Source organism: Chlamydotis macqueenii, chromosome 12 (genome assembly GCF_036417535.1).
Source record: "Chlamydotis macqueenii isolate bChlMac1 chromosome 12, bChlMac1.mat, whole genome shotgun sequence".
Taxonomy (NCBI): domain Eukaryota; kingdom Metazoa; phylum Chordata; class Aves; order Otidiformes; family Otididae; genus Chlamydotis; species Chlamydotis macqueenii.
Genome location: NC_141567.1, coordinates 1,074,613 through 1,090,007, shown reverse-complemented (window position 1 = coordinate 1,090,007; position 15,395 = coordinate 1,074,613). Strand labels below are relative to the sequence as shown.

The 15,395-nt window shown below is 57.2% G+C and overlaps 1 protein-coding gene across 4 annotated transcripts in view; it reads right to left on the bottom strand.

Annotated features, from left to right (window-relative positions):
- LOC147599196 (uncharacterized) overlaps positions 1-15,395 on the bottom strand; it is a 60,117-nt gene that overhangs the window by 23,420 nt on the left and 21,302 nt on the right. The window contains exons 6-7 of one of the 4 annotated variants that reach the window (XR_015259926.1): positions 1,336-6,633; positions 538-1,046 (exon numbers count right to left, since the gene is read on the bottom strand). The exons of 1 other annotated variant lie outside the window; for it this stretch is intronic. The gene's annotated coding sequence lies outside the window, so the exon portion shown is untranslated. Of the gene's footprint in view, positions 1-537; positions 6,634-15,395 lie in introns of those variants that run through there. 2 more of the 4 variants (XR_015259925.1, XR_015259924.1) reach the window with 2 other exon arrangements.

The window sequence follows — 15,395 nt, the reverse complement described above, 5'->3', positions numbered from 1 at the left end:
GACAAACCCAGTCCCGGGTGGGAGGGAGGGTAACGGGGTGGTTGGGATGCAGCTACAGGGCCAGCCGTCCCACGCCAGCCCCGGCACTGCCGCTCCCCTCGGATCAGCCCCGTGAACCCCCGTCGGAGGGGTCTCGTAGCAGCGAGAAGGATGGAAAGCATCACTGTCGCCGCAGCCGCAGGGTCCCAGCGCGGGGGACGCCGGTGGCACCGTGCCCGCTGTTCTCCGCCCGGGCAGGACAGAGCCCCGGGACAGTTTTGCTTTGGGAGCGACTGAGTTCATACAATTAGACACTGATGGGAGGCGGTGGGATCCAAAATCCTAATTTGGCCTGATTAAAGCCTAATGATTCCAGCTTAACAGTTAAAGAAATGCCCCAATTTCCTCGTTCCAAACAGCCCTCGCTGCCAAAACCCAGGTGGAGCGGACACGCATGGGGCTGCAGCTTGTAGAAACAACACGGGAACAAAACCAGGATTCCAATGGCTTGGGCACAGAGACGGATTCATGCAAACAGACGAGCCGGTTAGCCAGCGACAGGGAGAAATTAAAGTGCTTTAATGAGGATTTCAGGATGAACAACAACCTGGCGGGCTCTCCAGCAGAGGAGAGCTGCTGTGCGCAATAATTTGAGGGGCAGCAGAGCCCGAGCGGGTTGGGGTGGGCAGCACCCCGCTCTCCCCATCGCCCCCAGCCTCCGTCCTGAGCAGGAACGCAGGGAAACGCGCCGGCTCTTTCCAAAAACCCCACTTCAGCACCGCGCGAGGAGAAGCACAGGCAGAAAACGCACCCACCCATCTGCGCTCGAGCTCTGGACCCCATTAAATCGGTGAGCGGCGGGGGGAGAGGGGGCGGCCTCGATTCACACAAGGTGCTCTCTTCATGAAAGCATCTTTTGATTATGTTATTGCAGCTATCAAAATATTGCCGAGTTCAGAGCGTTCCTCAGGGACCCCCGAGCTCTTCAAAGGCCCGAGGACCACGGCTGGGGAAAAAGAAGCCTTTAATTATGTCGGCTTCCATGCTTGTTTCTGCGGTGCAGTTCCCTAAAAAAAAAAATTGGCTTTAATGAGAAGAAACACATATGGCTTCATTGTTCAAACACGGAAAAATAAAGCCGATTTTTTTTTCCTTTTTTTAATAGACAAGTTCCTCTCAGGCCCCGCGGTCTCACCCAGGACCGCGTACCATGGGGCTCTGGAGCGCGGACACAGCGCGGTGTGAATCACAGCCCGACTGCAGAGCCGCCCTCCCATCTCCAATCCGGGCCGAAGCTTTTCCTCTGGATCCCAGCCCAGCCCGGCCCACGCGCCCGCCGTTCCCCATCGCTTTCACCTGCTTCAGCAGCGTTCTCCTCCCTCCCAGCTCCTTCGCGCCACGCAGGGCCCCTCGGCGGGACGATAACATTGCAGAGGGGTAAATCTGCCGCAAACCCCATCATTTCCTTCAGATGTTCGTTGGAATCTAAATGTAGGGGCTCATTTTTACCCCAAAGCGTAAACAGCAAACAGCAGGGCCGTGTATTACACAACAGAGAGCACGGGCCAACCCCACATTTTAAAGAACACATTGAGTATATTCTTCTAATAAATTATCCTATCTAGCGAATCTAATTAATGGGCTAGCATGTGGTGCAGCCTGCTGAATAAAGGATCGCACTCAGATCTGCAACGCTTTCGGAAGCTTTGAGCGCTAATAAAGAGTGTTTTGTTCAAGAACTCACAGGGAACAATTACAAATAATTGCCAAGAAGGGTGTGTGCTTCATTTAAGTGACAACATATTAAAAATGATGAAGCAGAGTTAGAAAAAAAAAACCATAATTATTAACCACAGTAAGAGTGACTGGCTTTGACACAGCGACTCCTGCCCTTCCCCGCCTCCCTCCCGGCTCCCAGCGCTCTGCGGGATGAGCAGGGATTCTCGCGGGGCTGCTGAGGAGCGAGGGAGCTTCTGTGACTGCCGAAGGCTGAGCGAGACACCACAGCCGGAGCCTGGATGTTTGGACATCCCCGTGTCCGTCCCCACGTCCATCCCGCACCCACCGACGCGCGTCCCAGAGCACGAGCATCTCCGGGAGGGCACCGCCGCGCAGCCCCAGAGCAGAAACAGCGGTGGCTGTGGGGCCACCTCGAGCGTTGGCCAACGGCGCTGGAGATGCGGGAGCTACACCCCGTGGCTCCCGGTGCGGGGCAGCACCCTGGTCCCCAGCCCCCTCAGCCCTCATGGATCCCGCGAGGATCGACTTTTCCATCCCATTAGACAGCAACAGGTAGAAAACTTATTCATTATGGGAAAAAAACAAAACCACAAACCAAAACAAACCGAGGAAACGCCAAGAAAAGTCACTCACTGTAAATAAAAGATTTTCTGGGAATGTTTCCCCATTCTTCCTCCCTTGAAGTTATAGAGTGGGATTTTTCCTCCTTTTTTTTCCCTGAGAATCAGGGTGTCCATGAAGAGCTTGAGCCTCACGGGGGATCAAAGGGTGCACGTTCACCTCCAAAACAATTCACACATGCTCACACTCTGGAAAACTGTCTCCCAGACAGCATTAAAACCCACCCGAGCCCGCTGAGTTCCAGGCTTTCCCTATTCCACATCGCCAAAAGCCCCAAACCCCAGCTCTCTGCAGGCTAAACGGGATCACGCAGTTTTTCAGCCGGAGCTGTGAACGGAGCGAAAGCGGGCGGCGATTTGCGCATTGATTCCGCAGCACCCGACGTTAACACCCACCCGCTGGCGCCCGCCCTGGTCCGTCCAGACGGTAAGCACGATGTCACGTCAAGCCACAGAAAAACCTCCTTCAAAATGCCTTCCCGTGGTGGAGGGCCTTACAAAGAACAGCTTCCTGAAAGGTTTTAGCTGCAGCATTGGCATTTTAGCTGCCAAGTTCTTTGCTCTCCTTGCTTTACGCGACAATAGGGAAAAAAAACTCTAAACCACCCAGCAATTCCCTTCCCCAGTCAGCAGGACACTGGCACCGCAACGCACAAATTAAAGCGCTGGCAATAACGAGCAGCTGAGAGCGGAGACATAGCCGCTGATGCCAAAAAAAAAAAAAAAAAAAGAAAACAAGGCACATTTAAAACCACCATAAAGACGTAATTTCGCTGTGTTTTCACACACAAATAACAAGCCAGGAGAGCAGCATCTACGGCGTGGGGAGCAAAGCAGGGCTCAAAACGGGCAGAGCCGAGGGCGTGGTGGATAAAGTTCTGTCAGAGCAGAGCTCAGGCTTCACACAGCCCTGGGATCACCCGGGGCCGGGGACAGAGGGGCTCGTCCCATCTTCCAAACCCCAGAGCTGCAGCCCCTCACGGGGCAGGAGGTGCTGCCGGCTGGGCGTTTCGGTGGGCATCCCTGTCCTTGGAGCTTGCTTTTCCCAGGAGCCGGCCGCAGCCAGCGCTGGCTGGTGAATCTGAAATAAAAGGCCAGTCCTAAATCCAGCACACCCACCAGCCAAGGCCACGGCAGACCGCGGGCAGCAGCGACATTTCATGCTGACGGCGTTGCTGCAGCACCGGGCTCACAGCCTGTGCACGCGTCGCAGCCGCGGCCGAAGATGCGCTTCCACGGCAGCACGGGCGGATGTGGGAGCAGCCCGCGTGTGCCCACCGCAGGGCCCTGGCTTTTTGGGAAGAAGCTCCTTCCGACCTGCCAGAGGTCTGGGTTACACATGGCAAAATGCTTCACAACTCCTGCAGAAGAAAAAAGCTCCAGTTAATGTCGCGGTACGGGCCCAGGTGGCACCACGGCCCCTGCGCTCCCCCTGCCCAGGAGATGTCCCGGCGGGTGCGAAGCCGGGAGCTTGCCCGAAACCCAAACTCCAGCGAGAGGCACGCGGTGCCCTGTCCCATCGCCACCTCTGCAATACGCACGCCGTGCTTCGGCGACAAACACCTCGCTTTGATTTCATCGGCCAGGAACGCTGTGAACTTTGGCTTAAAGAACAATTTATTCCTCGCAATTTCTCCTCCCGGTAGAAGCGGCTCTATTTCCCAAGACTTGATTTTTCCCAAAATAAAATAAGAAGTTAACCATTGAGATGAAGCAGCCCGCTGCCGCCTTTGTTTCCCTGTTGCCGCGTTTCAGAACTTAGATCAAAAAATGGAAAGGGGCACCTTTAAAACTTTAATACTATTTAAATGTTCCAGCCTCAGCGCTGCACCAGATCGTTCAGTAAAGTAGCTAATTAAAAAATGGCTGCTGTGATGACAGACTAGATTAATAGTTTTTGAAGAGCAGCCAGTGCACCAACTGCTCCTGTAGCCATGATGAAAGCTAATAATGTAGAAAATTCTGCCAATTCTTTTAATTCATGAATATTTAAGCCTGTGAAAAATCTGTCAGATTATAGCACTTTTCTGGTGATTTTCTGCTTAAGTACATTTATGGGCAAATGCCAGTTGCTCAAGAAACTTCAGTGGAATGTGGAGACGTTTTATTGTTCGCATCACCAGAGCCCTTTTCTCTCTCCTCCGGCTCTTCGACCCCTGCCAAGGCTGCGGGAGCTGGGGGGCCGGCTGCTCCGGACGGAGGGGCGTCCAGCTGGCCACGGCCCCCGCCGTTCCCGGAGCAAGGGAACGGGATGGAGTTTTTGGGTTATGCGGCAGGATGGGAAGAACCCACAGATGATTCTCATTTAGGGATGTTTTTTTTCTGCAAGAAGGAAAAAAATGGTGTTTCTTGTTGTAGGAGCTCGAGTTCCCCGGTGTCTCCTGGCCGTGCTCTCCCCAGAGAGCCGGGGCCGGGGGAGCCGCGGGCTTTCGCGCTCTCCCCGTCAGCCCCGTGTGATCAGACAAAACAGGGGCTGCCAGTGGCGAGCGCGGCCGCGGCGCGTCCCAGCGAAGGGGCCAGTGCTGGCACGGGCCGCGGGCTCGCCTCCCAGCTGGCTCCGGCGAGCCCCAAAACAAGAGACCGTCTGAAGCCACGAGCGGTTTACTGGCAGCAGATTCCCTGGCAGCTCCTCGGCGCTCTCCTTGCTGGTGGGCTGCGTTCTGCTCCGTGCCAGGTGACTCATTTTACAGCTATTTAAAAAATAAAAATAAATAGGCCTGGTGGAAACGTCACTGGCTTCTCTGCTCCTCGAAGCGCTGGAGGCTGGCATTTCCCGCGAGCACATGGCACCGAGAGCGCGGGGTTATCCTCGGAAGTGCCCCTGAAGGGATGCTCTTTTCCATCGTTCCCAGCATTTTTCCCAGCACACCTGCCTGGCTCTTGGTGCTGAACCACAGCCCTCAGCTGGAACTGGAGCAGAGTAAAGCCAAGCAGCCAGCAACGGGCCCTGCTCGTCTCCTTTCCCATCAGGAAGCGTTCACCTGGGACGCAATGGGACATGAGCAGTGCCACGCGCATCGCAGTGGGATGCGGCTGCGGTTTGGTCCCTTGCTTTCCAGCCCAGACGCTCCCAGAATGTGAAACACAGAGTGACTTTGAAAGAGGAAAAAAGGAAACTCCACCAAAATTAGGAGCACGCTACCTAAAGCTGAAAATACAGTTTATCGCCCCAGCTTGGCTGGCAAAAGGAAAGTCGACCGCGGTGCAGCATGCCGGGAAGGCTCACGCTTCCAGACCTCGGCTCTGTGTCTCCTCCCTGCTGTCAGATCACACAAGCCCCTTAAAACGTTCATAAACACCTCTGTGTAACGAAACACTTACGGGATTTGCACTCTCTTTGTTTCGTGGCCGGGGATGGCTCCTTCTCAGCAGGTCAGCCAACCCACAGGTCCTCATCTCCAGGGAGGAGCGGCCAAGCTGGGCCGCGCGGGTCCACCTCTCACCCCGGGAGGCGAAGCCGCTCCCCGTCCCGCAGCAGCCCGCAGCTTGCCGCAGCCCTCATGGGATGCTCAGTCCGGGCACCACAGTGAAAATGAGCTTTATCAGCTCAGGGGGGACTTTCCACCTTCACCGAGGGCCGGCGTTCCTGCGCGGCACACATCCGCAGCAGAACAGAGGCGAACCCGGAGCACGGCAGAACAGCCGAGATCCCCCTTCCTCTCCTTGCCACAGACCTTCAGCCACTTACAATGTCACTTCAGCTGAGTGCGAAGCAGTTATGATTTAATTACTCCAGTGCTCTTCAGCAGAATCTTCTGAATAATAACAGTCACTTTTATGGCACCTCATTTACCCTTCCTCCTCTTCATCCGCACTTATCCTGCGTCGCGGCGAGCCTCGGCACCGCCAGGCCCGCCGGAGCCGGTCACCTTGCCTCCCGCTCCCGCCGCCCCTCCACGCCTTGGCCCTTCCCACCACGACGCTGTTTGCCGCGGCATGGCGGCGCGTTCGCAGCCACACGCTCGCCCGTCCTGGAAACTCGCGCCTCAGAGAGAGAACGCGACAAGTGCGGCTAATTCATAAATATTTAACGCCAAATCTGCTGCCTCCTGATAGCTTTTTCCAGAGTTTCTATTCTAATACATATTCCACCCCCTTCCCCTCCTTACCGGCCCTCCTCAGGTTTTTTTTTCCCTTCTTCCTCGCCGGGCACTAATCCAAGTGCTGAGATGACTGTTTCACTTCCCTGCTGTCATCAGTTGTTTTTATCTTATCTGGACCGTGGATGCCAGTCAGCAACCCGCTGCGGTCTTTCCAGTTGAGTCCTGACCTCCGCAATCAGCCTCAAGATGTCCTGTAACAAGCAGATACAGTTACTCAACTTGTCCATCAGCACTTCTGCAGGGGGAAAAAAAAATAGAAAAAAAAGAGAAAATCCCTGCAGAAGACAGAGCTGACAGCTCAGGGTAGGGAGTTGCCGGGAGCGCGGTGGCTCAGCGCCGGGCAGGCCGCTCGGGGAGGCTGGGCTGGGAATTTTGTGCCAAACAGGGCTGGTGCTGGTGCTGCACGAGCCCCAGGCACGCGGGGGGTTCCCGCGGGTGGGGATGCTCCAGGACCCCTCGTCAGCACGGCTCGGCACGGCCTCCGAAGCGGGGCGAGGGGCACTGCAGGGCAAACTGCAGAGGAAAATTCCCCAGGCATTGTGGATGTGCCCAAGGACCATCCTTCTTCCCAGCGGCCTCCTGCTTCCCAGCTCCAGCGCCGCGCAGCACCCGTTCCCACAGCTAATCCATCGGTTTAGTAACGGCACCATCAAGAAGGGCGACGCAAGGCGAGCACGGAGCCAGCTCAGCTTTACACACCTATCACCCAGAGTAAAAACGTCATGTAAGATTTACTCAGCATGTGTTTTATCACAGACTCAAGCGCTGAAGTAAAAGGGCTTTTAGGGAGAGCAGACTGAAGGGGGTGGCACGTGGGGAAGGAGGAGAGAACGGACGGGCTTCGGCTCCGCCAGAAGCTCTCGTTGCTTCTGCATCAACATCTTTATTCTCTAAGAGAGGATTTAAGACCTTGTTGTGTATAAACAACTGGGACTAGAGTAACTCGAACGGTGAGGAGCTGTAAAAGGTTATTCTGAAAAATGCTATTAGTCTGCATGAAATAGGATTCTTCCTGGAAACGTGACACTGAACATTCAAGGGAGGGGGAGGAAGAGCTGTAAAACGGCTGTAGAAAAGGGGCTACAAATTAAATACAATAAAAAGAATCCTTTTGAATGAGATCTTAATTTAACCTCAACATCATGACCGTATATTTCAGGAAATTAATCCCTCGGCCTCCAATAAATCCAAAGTATAGCACAACCACTTATGGTTCAGCAGCGAGCCACTAGGACGGGCTACAGATCCGGCAAAACCGCCAGACCCATTATTTGGGAACACACTGAACTGCCCGGCTCTAACACAGCTCGTCAGAGACCAGGGCACGTCGGATACCCGCGCCCCTGTCCCAGGGGTCTGCTGGCTTTCGTCCCCTCCCCTCCTCTGCCCCATCCCAGCCCTCCCGCGCTTGGTTCCTGAGTGAACACCTTGCTCCCTGTCTGCAGGAATCATATGGGAGAGGACGCGGGGAGGGGGGCAGCCTGGGTCGGCGCCGGACCCCGGAGGAAAGCCCCGCGGGGTGGCAGATGCACTCGGGGCCAGGCTTGTGCTGCTTTCCAAACAAAATAACCGAGGACAGAGCGCAAGAGTAACCTTCCTGTGGAGCCTTCCCGAGCCCTCTCCGCTGCGCCGCACGCCGTGCCAGCTTGGCACCCGCTCCTTCTGCATGTGCCCCAGAACCAGGAAAGCGGCTCCTAACGCGTCGGGAGCGTAACCCTGCTCTGAGAGCGAGCATATGCCGGCGCGGCTCCCTTGGCAGAGGCGCTTGGAGCCGGCTGCCAGCACCTCGGCAGGAGCTCTTCCCAGCCCGGCTGCGGGCGCTCCGGGGCGCTGGGTCAGGAGCAGGCAGAGCAGGTGAAGAGCACTGAAGCTCTGCAAGCTTCGGAGGAGCTGCTGGCAGAGCCTGCCGCATCCCTGCGTAACGTCAGGGACGCGCGAGCAGCCACGTTCCTCCTAAAGAAACCTCCCTGGGAACCGCGAGGGATAGCGTGGAGCAAGTGGCGGTTTGGATGGGGAAAGGCATGGGTACAAACCCCGCCACCCCGCGTGGCTAGATGGGGCGATATAAACAAGAGCATGCGGACGCAGAGCTGCAAAGGCCCCGTGGCACGGAATCTTGAGAGCCTGTGCTCTCTCCCCAGCTTTCCTTCCCAGGCAGGAGAAAGCAGCAGAAGCGGGAACGCATCCATCCTGATGGGCAGAGCCGGCCCAGAACTGTTCAAACTGGAAAATGCCCTTTTCACCAGAAAAGTAAAAAAGTTCCCTACCTGAAAGCTTTTTTTTCTCAACGGTTTAGCTCTAGGGCAAAAACCCCGCAACAAGACCAAGAGCATCCCAGAAGCGTTGTCCCGGAAAAAAAGTGCAAAGTGTGATTTTTGACAGGGAATCACAAACCACCGTCACCTCCTGCACACCAGCAAACCCCTTTCACACGGGGCAACCCCTCTCCGGGCTGGCTGGCCCACGGGAGCCTCGTGACCACTGCACCGACCACCGTCAAGCAGAAAGTGACCCTTACGGTGGGATCTCCCGTTCGTGGCCACTCGAGGGGTTTCCCACCTGCAACGCTTGCCTGCAGTTGGAGACGGTGCGAGGTGGGAACGAGGGGAGCTCTGCTTTCTCATCAACCACCGAAGTTCTCATTTATTGCTCAGCCCTGTTCCCAAACCGCTCGCGTGGTTCGCGCTGAAGCGGATGCTGTGGTTTTTCTCGTCTGAAATAAATTGCACAACAAACTCAGCCCGGCGTTGAGAAGCATTAGCTAAAGCAAAGCAGCTCTAATGGTGCTGGTCCCACCGGGAGACCTTCAATTGATGGAGTTACAAGAGATGAAATATTCAGTAGGATTAAGAATTTGGAGGAGGTGGAAATCAAAGTGAAAAAGAAAACAAGTAAAAACAGCTTAATCTAGCCTTCTAGCATTAATTGTCATTGGGATTCAGGCTAAAACAAACACAGCCAAACGAGCTGCCAATTTGAAAGGGGAAGGAAGAGGGCGAACGCAATTCCCATCGCATCGAAAGCAGCCTCTTCATCTCCGCACCGCCGCGCATGGCGGCGGCAGGCAGGGACCGCCCCGTCCCCCGAGCAGGATCCGTCCTTCCCCCTGTGCCCTCAGCTGCGGTGCCCCCAGGAACACCCCATCGCGGGCAGGGCAGGACCCCGCGGGCAGAGCTGGGCGCCGCAGAGCCCCCTGGTCGCAGGAGGAGCAGCGCCCGGTCGCAGGGGAGGCAGATTCTCTTACAGCCGGAGCCGAGTTATCCAACACTGCAATTTAAGTTAACAATTACATGGTAACCGCCTCGCACACAAAGAGCGGCTCTGGAAGTATTCCCAGAATACAGAAGTCTGACAGTATCCACCCAATTTGTTGCAACAACAAAGAATACTGGAATCTGTCCTTTCATTTGGCAGGGGAATATTGTATTTTTTTAGGCTAGGTGGAGAAATTTAGCCTGCTATTTAAGGAGCATGTTGTGCCTTGAGAGTGACAAGCCAAGAGTTTCACTAGAAAGCCAAACTCCAACACAAATTGCACCCTGCCACCCGAGGAACTGCATCGCACCGAGGAAAGCGATCAGCGGGGCCGCGGCTGCTGTTAGGGGCTGCGTTCCATGGCCCAGGGAGGCAGAAGCGGGGGCTGTTCAGAGCTCCCGCATCCCCTTCTCCACGCCAGCTTCAGGAAAAACAACATCTCAGCAAGCCCCTTTCTTTTCTTAAAGGCTCTCTTTGCCGGGTCACTTGCAGGTGCCGGTGCTGCCGGAGCAGCCCCAACGCGGCGGCCGAGGGGACCAGCCCGCGTCACCCTCCGAGGGGCTCGCCCTCCCCATGTCCCCCAGCTGACAGGTTTCCAGGTTCCAGCTCGGGATGCGGGAGAGCCACGCCGCATCTCTGCTCTGCAAGCGTCAAAAATCGCAGCGTCCCGCTCGTGTGGGGAGACGGTGGGGCAGGGCTGGCGGCTCAGTAGTGACTGCGGGAATGAGGAACCGCTCCTCATCTTTCTCCTGCTAGCCTGGGACTTTTATGTCAGAATCTTCTATTATTAAAAAGAACAAGAAAAGCAAAACAACCCCCAAAATTCTAACAGGGGAGATTGTGCAAGAAGATAATGTTGGCAGGCTATAAAATAAAGCATTTCAAGAAATCAACCCTGAAAAGTAAAACCAGTGGCCTTTGCGCGCTGCGCCAGGGACCCGGGGCAGGGAGGTTGAGGGTGCACCCAGGCTCAGCTCTCCAGGACGGGAGCGATTCCCAAGTCTCTGTGTTTTCCCGTCACAGTGGCCGAGGGATGGGACCGGGGCGGTGGGCAGTGCGTGCCGGCTGGGAAGGAGGCTTGAGCACCTGGCTTTGCTCGGATATAAGACAACCAAGGAGGAATAAAGACTTTGTAGCCGCAGCGTGGACATCCCTACGGAGGCTTCTCTGTGCTACCCAAGGCCGGTGCTGGCTGCACGGAGCGAAGCCGGGGTGCTGACAGCCGCGGGGCTCGGCTCTGGGCACTCCCACTCTCAGACGTCTGTGTCAAAAGGTCAGTGGCACAGGCGTTTTTTGGGGATTTTTTTTTAATTTTTTTTTTTTTCTTGTGGCCTTGCTTCTGGTGGAACTTAGTCAGCTTTCCAGAGCAGAAACCTCAAGCCATAGCCACATTTCTGAACCGGCTCATCACTGCCACCATTCCACAAACCACTTCCTTCCAGGTTACTGGCAGCGGGTCTTGGCATGCCATTGAAGGGTGGGAGCCCGCTCCGCACCCCACCAGCACGCTCCTCCCGGCACGGCCAGCGGCGAGGAGCCATGCATCCGCAATCCCACACCTTCCTGTCAGCAGGCAGCTCAGGCAAAGGGGTTTTTTTTTTTTTGCAAGACGTGGGTGTAGGCAAAGTGGATGGAGAGAGGCACGAGAGAGGAGATGGCGCAGAGAGGTGCGAGGGTCTGACTGCACTCCACTGCGGGCAGACACGGAAAAGCCCCAGCCCAAACCCACAAGCCTTGGTTCACGAAGAGGGGCGGTCACACCAGCCGTGGTCCAGCGCCACGGTGACCGCAGATTCCACGCCAGCTCCGATCTGCCTGCATGGGCAGCACAGCCCCACATCAAGGAGGCATCTCTTGGTGGAAATGGGCTTTTATGGCCCAGCAGATCTGCCTGAGAAGTCTGGAGGAGCTGAGGAACAACCTTCGCCTCCATCACACGGTACTGGGAACGCTGACCCCCAGCACGGGGACGGGCAGTGACCCTGGCGCAGGCAGAGCCCAGCGCACAGCACGCGCAGCAGCATCAACCGCCTGCACCGCACTGGCACGCTGCGTGGTGGTTTCAGCAACGAGCTCCAAGCCAGAGCTGCTGACCCCCAACCCACCACCGCCACGCTCCCTCTCCTCGCTTTTCCCCGCGGCTCACAAAAGCAGGATTTTGGGTGCGGGAGAGACCAGGGGATGGCACAGCACCGGCAGAGGAGCCGCGAGTCACGGCCGCCACAGACTCAGCCAGCTAGACACTCACACTCAAAATTAGTGTTTCACAAGAACTCACTGCGGACGGGAAAGCGCAGCACCTCGCTGCATCTGTCAGGTGGTGGCTTCACAAACTGCTACCCTGCTGCTGCTCTCGCCTCCTCTCTTCCCCTTCCTCCCCGCTCCACGCCTGCCCCGCTTCCCAGCTGCAAAACCTTCCCACCTGGCACCCACAGAGCCCAAGTCCCAGCCGCTCCACCACGGGCGCTTCGCAAGAGCTGGGGCTGGAAAATTCAGAGCAGAGCAAGGAAAAAGAGGAAGAACGTGAGGGATGCTGGGGGGAAAGGGAGAGCATGGGGGCTGGATTTGTCCAGCTCGCTGCTGTAGGAATGGCACCAGGCTGAGGATATGAACTGCCTGTGACAAGCACATTGCCCGAGCCGAGGCGAAAGTCAGGGCAGCCAGGAAGAGGGATGCAGCGCCACGACGCCGGCAAAGCCCTCCTCTGAGCTTCAGAGGTGCTGGGGGAGGCAGAACGGGCCCAGCTCTCCTGGGCTGATGCCACGGTGAATCAAAAGCCCACACAGGATGGGAGCGAAACGAGAAAATGTCACCCTGGTAAACAACCACCCTTCCCCTTCAGCCCCGCATCGCCCGGGCACCACGAGGAGACGGGCAGAGCTGGCAGCCCCCAGCCATCCCAGGCGGCTCCTGCCCGGGAGCCAGCGCTGTGCGGGACACGCGGGGCAGGATTCATCCACCTCACCCACGAGGGACACGACCACAGAGGGCAGGAGTGGGACCTGCTGCTCCCGCAGGAGCGGCGGCCACACCGGCCGCTTGCACCCCGCCGGCAGCCAGGGCGCAGGCGGCAGCGAGAGCATCACTGCCCCACCACAGCCGTTTGTTTTCTTTAGAAAGGATCTCGGCTTGAAGAGGAAAAAAAAAAAAAAAGATCCCCCCCAAAAAAACAGAAAAGAAAAAGAAACCACAGCCACATCCTGCCTTACACTGTCGCTCGTGATGTGTTATTTGCTGACGAGGATGCACGGGGCGCAGCGCTGGGGCGGGAGCTCTCCTCCACCCGCCAAGTAACACTTCAGCTCTGAGTCAATCGGCTGAAGCCACAAATCCGTTTGCTTACGAGCACGAAACCACAGCGACCCATGCTGCTTCTCAGGCCCACGTGTGCCACCGCTCATCTGCTGCTTCGCCCCGCCACGGGGGTGGCACACACTGCCGTGACCCCCAGGTGCTGTACCCCTTATTTGCCCCACGGGATCCCCATTTTGCAGGGTGGGCTCCCCACTCCATCACGTGATGCCACCACGGAGCATCGGCCGCACCCCAGGGATCACACCTGCGACCCCGCAGCCCCCACCCGCGCCCACAGGCCGTGAGGTGCTGCCCCCCTCACGGGGCAGAGCTGGACCCTTTACCGGTCGGTGTGGGGCTGCGTGGGGCGCAGGCCGGGAGTGGGTAAGCCTCCTGGTATGCAGCGTTCTGAAAGCCCGGTGCTTTTCCCCGTGGGTTAATAAACACTCGACGTGGGTGGCTTGTGACTCAGGCGCTCCGTTGCAGAGCACCACAGGTGCTGCAGCGTGGAGCCAGCCAGCGATCAAACACTGGAAGAGGGGAAAAAAAAAAATAAATCCTGAGCGATTAGAGCTGCAGCCACGGGCGGGCTGGGACCCCGCGGGAGGTGCTGAGCACCCCGCGAAGGGCACTGGAGTTCACCATCGCTTCCTCTGTGAAACGCTCGTGTGACGGCAAACAGCTGCAGCATCGCACCCCAGCCCTGGGACGACGCTGCGGGGCTCGAGCGGTGCAGGAGGCTGTGGGGCACTGCGAAATGACTCCCCCAGGGCTGTTCATGGGGCAAACCCAACCGCTCCATCACCACGGCCAAACCGCGCCCGCTGCACGCAGCTCTCTGCCGCAGGTGGGTCTGGTGGCTTTGCCCCCCAGCCCTCGCGCCTGGGAGGTCTCCCTGCAGCCAGACGCAGCGGGACAGCCCTGGAGAGGCCTTGGGGGCTTTGGGCATTGCAGACACCCTGGCACGCGCCGGCACAGCAAAGCATCCCCCAAGGAACACGCAGCAGGTGTGGGAAAGGCTCAGAGACCACACGTGCACTGCGCACCCCGGCTCCAGGCTGAGTGAGAAGGGAAAACAACCCCGGGTGCTGCTCAGCGACTGGGTGCCAAGCACCCCCGGGCACCCACCCACTCTCTGCCATCAGCCAGGATGGCCCAGCCTCCCCAAAACTGAGCCCCGGGTTCACACGACACCGCATCTCCTCCCCACATGCCGGGGTGACGCTCTGCAGTGCAATTAGGAGGAGAAAAACAATTACGCGGTAGAAGAACATATGAGAGAAACAGCGAAGTGTGTTTCTGGGAGGAGATGTTATCTGCCAAACAGAACTGCATGCTCAGGAGCTTGGACAGGTTTTGAATGTTTTACTGTGGCACGGCATCACCAGGAGAAACCCCTGCTGCCAGGCAAAGCTGCGGCCCTGCCGAAGAGCCATCGCCTCTCCCCACCTCCCCCTGTAAAACCAGGGCCACCCAGCTCGCTCGCCCGGCACAAAACCAGAGCCAGCGATGGCAGGCACGTGGCCAGGGAGAGGATTTAGGAGACGACGGCAGGAACAAATGGTTGGAGAAGTCCCAGCGCCTGCTGGTGTCACGGGCAAAATTCAGAAATCCACGGGTCTGACGCTGCTCACACCCGGCCTTTCCGCCCGAAACCTCCACGACAGCCGAGATCGCACCAGGCAGGCCAACAGCACACCAACCCGCGCCAACCTGCCACCAACACCTCCAAAGAGGAACGCTCAGCAGCCAGAGGGGTTTTTATCAAAGCAGCACCGCACGGAGGTTCTGGGACCGGCCACGTGCGCGTTGCCCCCGCTCAGGGTTTTGCTGCTGGCTGCAAGGATCCGCACCCTGCGTTGGCTCAGCGCTGGCACTCATCAGCAGTGCCCCGAGGAGCCTCTCCCCTCCCCTCCACCTCCCTTTCTCTGCGTTAACCTTTTTGGCTCCTTTATTAAAGCAACTGAACAGTTTAGACTTTTTTTTTTTTTCCCCCCTCCTTCTTTTCCCCCTTCTCCCGTGTGGTTCTGGCTGTAATCTGCCTTGAATATTTGATGTGGAATCCCTCGCGAGGGCGAGAAGTGTTTTTACGGGTGCTGGAGGAAAACTCTCGCACAGAAGAAGTGGTAATGAGCACCCCTGAGTACCCTCTCGGTTTCACGGCTGCCTATGTTTAAAAATGAGCAGAAATTGGGCAAGTGGTTCTCATCGGGGAGCGGAGCAGCCTCTCGCTCCCGGCAACGCGCTGCCTTCCAGCAGCTCGGTACAGCCCAGCAACGCTTGTTTATTCCAATTGAAGCCGACACCAGCGGCGGCCCAGGCCAACTGGATGAGCTCACGTGTGTCCTGCTTTATTTCCAGCTCGTATTAACAGCATCTCTTTAATTTCTAATGGCCCATTCCG